Here is a 12,979-nt window from a genome sequence, read left to right as displayed (position 1 = left end):
TGAATATTAAGTCGAACATTGTTTTACATCAAATTTATTAAAATAAATTATGTAAAATGCTATGAAACAATAAACACAGGAAGTGAAGCCTTTAAACAAATAAAAGAAAATAAATTAGTTGAATGTGTTTCCATTTCATATAGCATTAAATTTAATTTGATATATATAAGAAACTGAAAATAATTGGAGGTTAAACTTACTTTAAATCAATGTTGAAAGACAGTGAATACATGTAGACAGTGAAATCACTTTGAAATACAATATAATTAGAATTATTATAACAGAATAGCAATGTATTTAATATATAATTAAATAACAGTAATAAAATTGAGTAAAATCGTATTACATTTATCAGAAATACATGAATTGAAAATTAACAAATAGATGTCATTTCCAAACTGGTTGTAAGATTGTGCTGACAACATTTCCGAATCTCCATGATGGTGTTCTTTTAAGAAGTAATGAATGGTATTTATTGTACAACTGTGGTGTGCCTGCTCCGTCTGAGGTCCGGATTGTGCCCTCCAGGACCTCTCGCCAGGTGAACCATCTGGGAATCTGGAGGTGAGTGAACTCCATCTCAGCAGGGTTGTTAGTGCAGGGTTCGTTGGTACCCCTGGACTGGCAAGAAATCATCCCTTAATTATCCATTGGATCCTCAACTTCTTTATGGGTCTAGCACAAATCCTTCCAAAATCTAGCACCATGAACTTAACTGCGCTCTCAGCCTGAAAAAAATGACGTCTGATTTAGATGCCTTGTCCCCAGACAGCATATACGCCGACAAGAATGCTATCCAGGACGGACATTGACCTCAAATGGCCAAGGGAAGACAGTCTTGCCCCTCACTCACCCTGCTCCCTACCCTGTGAGCTCCTTGACAGGCAGAAGACGCTGGCTCATTCTGGGTCCTTGCACCTCCCAATTTTCCTCTGTTGCTTTTTCTTTTCCTTTTCTTGCCATTCTTTTACTTTGTATTATTTCTTCCTCTGCTTTCCTTTTTCTTGATTTTTTTCTATTTTCCGTTGACCACTTTCTTTGCTGGGACTGCCTTATGATTTGTTTTTTCCCTTTTATTTTTTTGGCTTTACAAAGAGAACTTTATTCTGTCTTCCTTGAGGTACAGGACAAAGAAATATAGACGTGGCTGTTTAAAAAATAAGGTTCTCAACAGGTTGGCTGTAGAAAGTACTGGTCTCTTTTCAACATCTGAGGTGCCTGCATTCCTCAGAGATCTCCGTGTCTGGGCATTCATGTTTTACTGAGTCAAGAATGTTTCCAGGGCATGAATCTTGGCTTCAATGGAAATGATTTTCTCCTAGGAGCCTTGTGGCGTAGTGGTTATGCATTGGGTGAAATCTGCATGGCGGGCAGTTTGAAACCAGCAGCAGCGCCACACGAGAAAGACTGGGCTTTCTACTCCCTTAAACAGTCTCAGAAACCCACCGGGGGGTGGAGGGGCAGGGGGTTGCTAAGAGCAATTGCAGTGAATTTGGGTTCCTTGTTTGCTGATGGGAGTCAGCATCCTCTGACCTGCTGGCTTTGGTCTCCTTTGATGTCTTGTAGAGATGTTTTTTCCCTCTACTGCTCATCACCCTGCATCCTACTCCCATCAAGGATTACAGTCTTTTTTTTTTCTTTCATCCTTTTTCCCCTAACCCTAAAAGGGTTACAGTCTTGGAAACTCCCAGGGCAGTTCTACTCTGTCCTACTGGGTTGCTATGAGTCGACCTCCCAGTCTTGTTTTCCTTACCTCTTTTCTGGTCTGGCAGCAGGAGCTCTGGGTGCGAAAATCTACCTGGATGCCATCTTCCCTCTCTCCCGCTTGCTCTTTTTGAAAGTTACAGTTAATCCACTATTTTTACCTTCTGCTGTTGTTCAAGTATGCTTTAATTCTAAGCAGGGGATAAATGAGATTTTTGGCCTTTAAAGATGAACTGAGAAGCCCACTCAGGGATGCTATGAGGGGAATATTTTCAGTTTCTTGGTAGCCCAACTAGCTGAATAAAAATTCTTCTACATTTCAAGGCATTATACTGGCTGTCGTTTATTTGAACCCTCAACACTAAAAGTCAAGGGCAGGTTTTCACACTAGAAGAAACATTCGTTGATGGTTACCAGGAATAGGGATGGAAGTGGGGGAGGGGAAGGTATGGACTTTGGGGTCAACAAATATTAATTTGGATGAAAAGGAAAGAAATATCCAATAAGAGGAAGGTTAGGGACAAATGAAGGAGACAAGGGAAAGTATCTGGGAAATTTTCATGAGTGAAAAGCAATAGAGACAAATACTCATATACACAATCCCGCAATAGTTACATGGATAGACATGCAGGCTGACTGGCTGTGGCAGGGAAATCAGAATACAATTAAAAGATACAATTCTGAAGAGACTGTTTCCTGATTTTAAACCATGCAGTAGTCTCTCGTTCTTTTAGATTCTTGTATCTTATTTATCTTCTGGAATTTTATTTGGAGTAGTATGAATTCTAATTTTTTTCAAACCATTTTTCCATAGTAATCGAAGCAACCTGTTTCACGTGGACTTAAGGCATTGGTTACTTAGCTGTGGTGACCCTAGGAGAAAAATACATGGGAACCCTACTAACTATTTAGGTATTCTGTACAGGCAGAAGAATGCTAGAGCAGGTGAACAGCAGTTCAACTCAAACCACAATAATAGAGAGTCACGACCCCTCAAACAATTCCTAGACTAGAGCCAGATTACAGACCCACAGCCCCTTGAATGAGGAGAAGGCCGGGCCCTTTAAAGATGGGCCATTGGCAAAGGCGTATACTGTCAGTCTTTCTTCTAGCCTTCCCCAAAGGGACCTGCGGCCCTTCACAAGAGTGATTGCTCATTTCAGGTTGGGCGGGGGGAGGTGAGGAGGAAAATAATCAAGCTTTATGGGGATTACTGGACACTGGCTCTGAACTGACACTAATGCCAGGACACCCAAAACATTTTGAAGGCCCACCACTCAGAGTGGGACATACGGATGTCAAGTTATTAACAGAGTTTTACCTCAGGTACCCTTCACAGTGGGACCAGTGGGACCCCAAACACATCCTGTCATTATCTCCCCAGTTCCGGGATGCACCATTGGAATAGACATACTTAGTATGGTAGAGAATTTTATCGATCATCTTCCTGGAGCACAAGGACCTTCTCTTTTCAGTGTCATTGATTAGCCCGTAGTTCTAATTTAAAAAAAGAAAATATATTGAGAGAGGGTGAATAAATGTAGACTGACTATATATCTCAATACCTGGCATATTCACTTGTACAGAATAAATCCTTATATGACTGAATGCTATTTGCACAAACAGTGGGAGTGGTGGTCAGGCAAAACTTACCATAATGTTCACTGGCAATGTCAGACACGGGTCTGCCAGAGTAATGCATATCTTAATAGAGCAAGCAGGGTATTGTAATAGTAACTGTTAGTCTGCCTTCCGACAGTTCAATATTCTTGCTATAGCTGTCTTCTGCTTCTTCAGACATCATATAATTTCAGTCTTAAGTCCTCAGGTTACAGGTGTGTTTGAGGTAGAGTCTAGTTCATCCAGTGGGGTTCCCACAAAGCCTAGCGCATGAGCAGGGCATGTCCTGTATCACCAATATAAATCACACCTCACAGAGAGGGAGGATGGTAACCCTGATGGAAATGAAAAGTGGAGGCTTAATTCATTTGTGGATTTTTTTGTTTATTTTTTTCTTTTGATTCATTTGTTTTTAATGACCGGTGCTTCTAGGCTTTCAGAAATAAATGCGCCACACTTTAGGACTTGGAGAGATTTAAGAGTTGGAGAAAATATGCTAAGGGCCCCTGGGCAGAATCAACATCATGCCATTGCCAAGATTCGAGCAATGATCCAGAGAAAACCATCCAGAGCCTAATGGACCATGGATAAGTGCTTAGCAAGTAGTATGAAAAGACAACATTTTTTAAACTTCAACAACAGTGTATTTTGAGGGGGGACCAGTGAGATTTAAAGCGCAAAATTCTCTTTTATTTTCTGCTCAAGTGAAGTCTGACTCCCTTATTTTATTCTCTCCTATCTTCTATGACTTTGCTATAACCTTTATATATTATAACCGTACAATTGTGCCTGTGGACCCTGCAGCTGCCGGAGGCTGGCTTGCTCTGACAAAACCCTTGCATCAGTGGTTATCTCTATGCACCCACTCCTTCTGTGCTTCACAAACTGGTCAATCCAAAAGAAACAATCTAGAACAAATATTAAATAAAGTAGGGAGGATAAAACAATAGCAATATAAAGACAAAAATGCAACCAATGTGTAAGAAACAAATGTCCACCATCAAGATTTAAAAAGCCAGGGAAGACACTTTTGTGGAACAAGCAAGAAACCCTAGCACTTTGAGCAAATTCAAGTTGGACCCAGAGGGAGGTCCACTGACCAAGTATCAAGCTGGTTCCAGCATGATTAGGATTACAATGGTCTATGTTTGATATTAAGACTGTTCCAGATCTTTGTATGTGGCTAGAGGTGACTTGTCAACAGCTTAATCTGGCTAGACATTTGCAGATGGGTTTGGGGCTTGCACTGTCTTTCACAGCCTTCGAGAAACTGGTGTTCATAATTTTAGCTCTGACACTTTCTCTTCGTCATATTTGACATTTGTTATTGTCATCTTTGGATTACACAAGCTAGTGTGCTTCTTCAATGTGAACTTAGTTGAATCCTCACTTAGATGACAGCTTGTTTGAATACAAACCTTCAAGACCACAGACACTATTCCAGTTGATAGCTGAGCACCATCTGCTCTCTTCACCACACTCTGCTGTAGCAATCTTATCTTCAGTTGTCATTTCATGAAGGTACGTATCAGGTAGGGCCATGTTATCAGAACTATCTGTTCTTGGATTGGGGCTCCAGTTAAGCAGGAGCCCAGAACCCATATGCTTGTCCATGGAATATGCATGACTGAACTTTACTTTGGCGATTGTCTTATGACAAAACCACCCCCCCATAGGGCCAACTAAACTAGCACAAACAAACAAAAAGAAAAATTAAAAGCTCAAAGCAGGAAATGCAAACCCCATATAAACAAAAAAGTACAACACTGTTAATCATCCCCCTGGAGTATAAGGTGATTGCACATCATTAATTTCCCCAAAGACACGGCACTCCAGACACTGTTGGTCTGAGGAGTCGATGGAAGCACAGACCCACCTTCAACCGCAGCCCAACACAGTTTGAGCTTCTGTTCTCTTCCCCTCTGTTTACCCTAAGTATGGGGTGTGGTACCAGGGGGAGAAATTTGTTCTTTTGATGCGGTTCTGCTCAATAATGCTTTCATGAAATTTTCACTGGAAAAACAGATGCTATGGTAAGGTGTGATGAAGAAATCAGAGGGTGTCAGACGATCAGAAATAGAAGTGTCTGGTGTGTGACCCAAGGACTGTAAATAATAAAACCCATGATCAGAGGATCTTAGGTTTTCATAATATTATCACTTCAAGAGAAAGCACAAAATACAATAGCATTCAAAGCTTATTGAAATGAAAAACATGTATGAAGACACCATCCCAGCCCTTGGACCTTGAACTTGTTGCTGCTGTAGGAGACTTGGTTGGTGTAGCTATCGTGGAGTAGGGAATTACCCATAGTGCTTCACGTGGCAGAATGGGCACAGGGCTGCTGAGGGACTGCCTTGGGGGCCCTCCTTTCATTGATGAAGTATGGGGAGACGGGCCCTGCACAGACAAATGTGCAGGGACCCCCTTCCTCTGCCACGCTCACACTCTGGAACAGCGTCAGGAAGGAACTTCTGGTCTGTTGGGGGGGAGGGGGTAACTGCTAGGCAGGTTGCTGAGGTCTGTGCCCAGCCACTGTCCCAAATGAAAAGTGTATCCTCTTAGAGCCCCTGTGCCTGGTACACCTACCATGTGAGGGAGCCCACAACTGGGGGTCAACAGTATAGCTGTGTGTGTGTGTTAACCACTGGCTGTGGGCACCAAGGTATCAACATATGACTTTAAATATATCCCACCCGAATTTTGAGAAAATCTCAAGAATAGATTTGAATCATTGAACACAGACAGAAGACCTGATGCTGTGGGGGGCCATCAAGAACACTATATACAAATAAAGCAAAAGGTCACTTTCAAAGACTGGAAAGAAGCTACCCTTTTGGAAGCTGGGGGTCCGGGATGTACTCCTACAAAGATCCGGCCAATGGGTACACCCTCATAGAGCCCAGGGCCGGTGAGCGGTGGAGCGGTGCACCCCAAGGCAGCAGCAGCCTACGGAGTAAACTCACCGAACATCTGAACACTTGAGGTTCCCACGTGTGGAGGGAGACATGAGGCCCCAGGATCAAGGCCAAACAGAGACCTTTAAAATAGCTGAAATATTTATCACAAAATCAGAGACGAAGGTAGAGGGACAAGGACCGAATCACCAGCCAGCACTGGTTGAAGGTACTTTAACATGGGGAATCTTCTTAAACGTTTGTCATGCACAAACCTTGAGCAGGGGTCAAAATTTCCCCTTAATTTAGAAAATGCTCAGCCTACAGAGTCTGAGCAGGAAATTTAGAATCAGGTGAATGTAGTATTAAAAGATACAGAAGGTATCTTGGAGGACTTCCGACATATATAAGAGCTGACCACGCAGTTCGAGAGGTGACCAAGCATCCAGCGGAGGAGAAGTTGCAGGAGAAGACATGGAATGCAGTGGTCCCACTAGCAGGCAAATTAAAGACATTTTATTAATTTCTCAGAGGTTAGAAGCAGTATTACGAGGTCTACTGGGAGCCCTGACAAACACCCAGAGAGCAGGCTCTTGCTCAACACTTTGCAGAAATCCTTCATTTCACACTCTGGTTTGATGAACTCCAGATGGCAAATCCTGCCACGCAGAATGGTGTCGGTCTTACAGAAGAGCGTCGGGTCTTATGGGGATGAGCCATGTGTCTGCAGAAGGAGAGAATGAAGTCAATAATGAGCGGGCAAACTGAGGGTCTCTGTTTAATGCGGAAGCAACCCTCATGCTGGAGTCCTCAAGTGATGCCACAACAAGCTTTGTGTCTGAGAATACGAAGTGACCAGCAGAAGATCCCCCAGACGGATGGAGTACCGTGGCCTGTGGGGTAGCCACCCCCGACAATTATTCATGGGTTCAGTAGGCGCAATCAAATGGTTAAGATATATAACGATTGTAGTAAAGCCATGGAGAATTGGGAGAGATAGTCAATAAGCTCAAATAAATATTTTTCTGTTATTCTCTCCTTTCAGCCAAGATGCATCTGATATCACCAATGATATCCCTTGTTACACATCCTCTACTGAATCCAGCTTGAATCTTGTGTAGCTGTCAACATACTGTTGTAAATGTTGTTGATGATCTTCAGCAAAACTTCACTTCTAGGTGAGAATAATGATACTGTTCTATATAATATGCACATGATGTAGCAACTTTCTTTAGAATAGGTACAAATATGGGTTTCTCAGTCAGTTGGCCAAGTAGCTGTCTTCAGAATTTCCTGAGGTAGATCAGGAAGTATTTCTAGTACATCACTGGCTTATTCAAACACATTTCAGTTGTTATTCCATCATTTCCTGAAATCTTGGTTTCTACTAATGTTTTCAGTGCAGCTTGGACTTCCTCCTTCAGTACCACCATTTTTTCATCTTTTGATACCTCTTGAAATGGTTGAATGTTAAGTAGCTCTTTTTGGTGCAGTGATGCTAGTTTTTCCATTTTCTTTTGGGGCTTCCAATATCATTCAATATTTTGCTCATAGAATCTTCAATATTGTAACCCAAGGTTTGTAATTTTTCTGGAATTACTTCAGTTTTAGGTATGCTGAGCATATGTATTCTTCCTTTTTGGATTCTCACTCTAGGCCGTTGCACACTCCATTATAATAATTTTATTTTGTCTTCTTAAGCTGCCCTTTGAAATTTTCTGTTCAGTTCTTTTACTTTTACTTCTGAGAAAAGAAGGGCCCACTGCGGAAACGGGGGTTTCCCATACGTGCAACACGCATTTGGTCAAGAAAAGGTTAGCGCGTAGTTTTTGTCTTTTACATGAAAGACAAACAGAAAACCACCAGGAATTATACTCTTTAAAATAGAAAACAACAATATGAGAACGTTTCTCTCTCTCTCTCTCTCTCTCTCTCTCTCTCTCTCTCTCTCTCTCTCTCTCTCTCTTTCTCTCTCTCAGGATCAAGGGATGAAATACTGGTGTATACTATCCACTGTTGGGTGTAGCCTGGAAGTAACACTTTTTGTTGAAAAGATGAAGGGAGGTAAATCTGAAGGGCTCGAACACTCTGCTCCATGGTGCTTGGATTTACCTGCTGGGTGAAGCGTAAACTCGGGTCCGTGGGTGTCTTTTAAAAACGGCCAGGTGGGCCTGGCCATAGAGAGCAGGCTGGGCTTCCCTCCTGGCCTGGGCGCTTCCCGTGGACTCCAGTCTGTTGAGCGGGAAGAGGTGGTGGCTGGTGCGCGTGGAGAAGTAGACCTGCCCACTGGGCGTGTGGCTGTCACACGGGTTGCTCAGCGCTAGCGTCAGCTCGAAGTCCAGCTTGCCCCATGAAATTGAAGTTGGGCGAGATGTTGGACTTCTTCCTCTTGACGAAATCGTATGCATCGTTCAGCGAGGTTCATCTTCTGCATCAGGTAGGCCATGGTCACTGTCACCGAGCGGCTGATGCCGGCCAGACAGTGCACCAGGACCCCGACCTTCTTGGACCGGGCCTCGTCAATGAAGCTGATGGCCTCGGAGAAGAACTGGGAGAAGTCTGGCTCCAGTGGTTGGAGATGGGAATCTGCACATGAAGGCATTGGGCAGGATGGGTGTGACGTTGAGGATGCACTTGATGCTGTACTTGCCCAGCACGTCCAGGTTGGTGGAGTCCTTGGCACAGCCGAGGTAGAGGTAGGGCAGGATCTGGATGGGGAAAACCGGCTGTCTGGATGGCACGTGGCTTCCCTTCGATTTGGTGACATTGCTGGGCAGCTCTGCAGTCGGACGGCTGGGACTCTCCGACAGAGCAGTCGGAGCTGATGCGCAGGCCGCCTCCACCCAGCACCGAGGTGGGCTGGGAGCCGCTGGTCGAGGACAGGCGCAGGGCTTGGGCTGCCACTCCTGGTGGCCTCCTCGTAGAGCAGCACGGTGGCCGCCTTGCAGCATGGGGTGAAGCGCTCCTTGTCGGCGTGGTTGGTGACGATGGAGCGCATGGGCAGGTTGCCCTTGGGCAGGCCCTGCAGCATCAGGTCCAGATGGCCAGGTTGAAGGCCGTCTTGATGTGCGACAACTCGAAAAGCTCCTCCTGCAGCCCCTCGGCGCTTTTGCAAAGCATGGCTCCCGCACCTGCTGCCGACTCGGACCCCGTCCAGGTGCACGCCTTCGCCATTCCCCAGGCTGACATGTGCGCCCTGGTTTTTCATGGGGAGCGCGTGCTGGGTAGCCCTGCCCTGGGACGGCACCAGGGCCAGGAGGGCCTCAGCCGCATCTCTGGGCACCTGCCTCCTGCCGAACTGCGTGCCGGTTGGCCCGCCCACCTGGCCCTCCCAAACCCTTCAGTTTTAAGGCATTAAAAATACAGCTGTGGAGGAGTGGCACATTCAAAATAGAGTCAACATGGCAAAGCTTTCCGGCGCTTCATTTGCTGCTGGGGCTTGGCTCCATAGGAAGGGAAGCATATCTATTAGTACTTAGAGTGTGGAAGAGGAAGTATAACTCTAAGAAATTTGGAAGTTGTCAAAAATGAAACTGAATGTATTGGTATTCTAGGCATTAGTGAGCCGAAATGGACTGGGATAGTCATTTGACTTGGACAAGTGTTATGGATGGGTGTCATACAGTCAGCCATGATTTATAGAAACCCTATGTATGACCCAAAAAAAACCCCCAAAAACACCACCGGGCCCTGCGGCGCCACATCCGCAATTGTTATGTTTTAGCCCACGGTTGTAGCCATGGTGCCAACCCTCTTTAGGGTCTTCTTTCTTTTTCATTGTCCCTTTACTTTACCAAGCATGCTGTCCTGTTCAAGGGACCACTTCCTCCCAGTAGCGCGGTCACAGTAGGTGAATGATGTCTCACATCCTTGCTTTTAAGGAGCAATCTGGCTATGCTTCTCCAAGACAGAGTTGAACAGTATTTTGCCAGTCTGTGATATTTCAATATTCTTCACCAGTATCAAAATTCAAATGCATCAAATCTTATTTGGGATTCCTTATTCTTATGAGATGATTAACAATCATATGTACTTTACTATTATGACTTACTATTTACTATTTCAGGAACGACACTGTAGTTTACTATTTCAGGAACGACACTGCACACATGGTTAAAAAGATCAAGGTCATTCGTTAAGTACAGTGCTGTATGTGCCAGGCTCTCCTTCACACCTAGTAAAGGAGACCAGCTAATACCACCACTATTCAAATTCACTCACTAATGACTAACTATAGTGACAGAATATTGTTACATTCTACCACGTCCTTCAGTCTGAATGCATTGATAATTACTGATGATTGGAAGGCAACTATTAAATGCAAAAGGATTGGGAATTGGAAAATATAGACTTGGTGATAGAAAGTAAGATGGACATGCATGACAGAACTTGTAAGGCCAAAGACTACTTCAAAGAAAATATTTTTTTCAAATGGCAACTTTAGATGTGAAATCTACACAAATCAAATTGCCTAGACCTCTGGGATTTCTCTGTGAAAAGACAATGGAGAACCACATACATTTAGTCAAAACAAGGTCAATGGCCAACTGTGAAATAGACCAAAATTGCGCAATGAAAATTAGGTTGAAGATAAGGATAATTAAAACAAGTCCAAAAAAGCCACAAATTTACAGGCCATCTCAAAAATAGCTCTGATGCACCTAACTTGACCAAGCAAAAAGGATGATACCAAAAATATCATACATGAAGTAATAAAAAAATTAAATTTAAAACATAAGGGAGAGGGGGAAGTAGGTGCTAGAAAACCCGGAAACATAGTCTTGAAAGTAGAATCGCTAAAGCAAATACAAGAACTGACGAAGTACACAAGCTGAACAGAAAATTTTCAAAAAGCCATTTGAGAAGACTAAAGTGAAATGTGCAAAGACCTGTAGTTAGAAAACCAAAAGGGAAGAATTAAATTCAAGACTTAAGTTGTAATATTGAAGGATTTTATAACCAAAAGAAGCATTAAAATAAGATGGAATGAAATATTAATTAAACTAAAGAGAATTGGCCAGCAATCAGCCATTACAAGTGGTAGCATATGATATATAATCATTTATTATGGCCATTCTAAGCATAATTCTACAGGAGTTCTGCCAGTACAGTGGTGATCCATTGGGTTGCTAGCCTCAAGGTCAGCAGTTACGAACCATCAATTGCTCTTGGGAGAAAGGCAGGTTTTCTACTCTGGGAAACTCACAGGGGTGGTTTGACCCTGTCCTACAGGGGTCTCTATGAGTTGATATCAAGTGAATGGCAGTGAGGTTTTGAGCTAAAATTCCTAAAGTGATGTCTTATCATTGTGCATTCTCTGCGGGTGGCTGCGATCCCATTTTGGAGGGAGTTCTTTGTTACACGACTGAAGTGGGGATACGCCCTAACCTTAGTAGAGGGTATGAACCAAGCCACATGCTGTTTTTTGGGGTGTGTCTTTAAGATTACTTTAGTGAAGGGTGAGACTTAAAACATAATCATTCATTTACAGTGGTTTATGGTCTGCAAACAGGTATACCACACATCCATCAAAGCCATTCCTCAGTATATAGGAGTTTGTAAGTGGCAGAGGCTGCCAAGGCCAGATGTATAGGAGACTGGCACAGAGGAGCAGCACCAAAACTATGGGGTACCTTCTTCTCATCTGGCTCAAGACCTTGGAACTGTGCCACAGACTGAGAGGTGGGCTGGCTTCCTGGCCCACGGAGACAAAGATAGGACCAGAGAGAGATAATGTGGCTGCTGGTTGAGGAGATAAATGGTTTTATCCTCAATGCTTGCTGATCCTGACTTGTGGTAATCTATTAACTTCTCTAATAAAACCCCATAACCCTAAGAATTGTTGAGTTCTGTGTGGCCCTTGGACAAACTATTGAACTTAGCATAGAAGTAGACTGCTGAGGGAGGAAAGGTTGATATTACAATAGATAAAGAAGGACGGGACACGGAGGCCGTCTAACCACTGCCTAGTGGCAAAAGGGAAGCCAGGACAGGTTGGAGATGTGCAACTCCACTGCTGTTTACAGCAGTATATAATCAAGGTCACAGTGCAATGGACATACTTAAAATGCATTTCTGTAGGAAGATGCCTTATTCCATCCAAAGACATGACGGTGGCTGCTCAGGATTCAATGCTTGAGGACTAAACCAAAACCTTGGCAGTTCATATCTACAAGGACCCTCCAGAAGACATTAACTTTGAAATTCCTAAGATAACAAATTCTCCAGAATACATGTGACTACAATGAGTTAGAATGGATCTAAAGGCAAATGAAAACAACTGAATTCTGGCCTTTGGACTGGCTCCTGGAAGATCACCTCTAAAAGCTAGAGAGAGGCCTGCCTTTGTGACCCATGGCAGCCCCCTCATCCACACAGACAGTTCATACTAGTTTACAAACAGTGGAAGCTGCTCATGACAGAAAGACAAACCATACACTCAGAGTTGGAACTTGTGCTACTATAAGACAAATATGCCAGGTAAATGAGAGCCCACTGCAGGAGGAAACCATAAAATTAGGTGTGGGTTATAAAAATGCACTTACACATTTGACACCAAAATTGAAGAAATGCATTTCATATGCACAGGCCCCAGAAGAGAACATTCTCAAAGGCTAAGCAATTCATGGGAGTGGCAGGAAGGGGCGAGTTATAGAGGGAAAGCAGAGCTGGGGCTCAACATTTAACCTGGAGAGGGAAGTATACTTTATCCCATGTGCTTAGTGACTACTGACCAATTTAACAGGTTTATGGAACAT

General features: G+C 43.6%; 2 pseudogenes; one reads left to right on the top strand and one right to left on the bottom strand.

The window, feature by feature from the left end:
• Positions 1 to 6,460: 6,460 nt before the first annotated feature.
• On the top strand, positions 6,461 to 7,076 carry LOC142432545 (CYFIP-related Rac1 interactor B pseudogene; annotated as a pseudogene).
• Positions 7,077 to 8,329: 1,253 nt separating this feature from the next.
• Positions 8,330 to 9,395, bottom strand: LOC142432544 (dual specificity protein phosphatase 7 pseudogene; annotated as a pseudogene).
• Positions 9,396 to 12,979: the final 3,584 nt, after the last annotated feature.

This window comes from Tenrec ecaudatus, chromosome 18, assembly GCF_050624435.1.
Source record: "Tenrec ecaudatus isolate mTenEca1 chromosome 18, mTenEca1.hap1, whole genome shotgun sequence".
In the NCBI taxonomy this organism is placed as follows: domain Eukaryota; kingdom Metazoa; phylum Chordata; class Mammalia; order Afrosoricida; family Tenrecidae; genus Tenrec; species Tenrec ecaudatus.
Note: the sequence above shows the minus strand (reverse complement) of the source record. Positions and strands in the feature narration are given on the sequence as shown.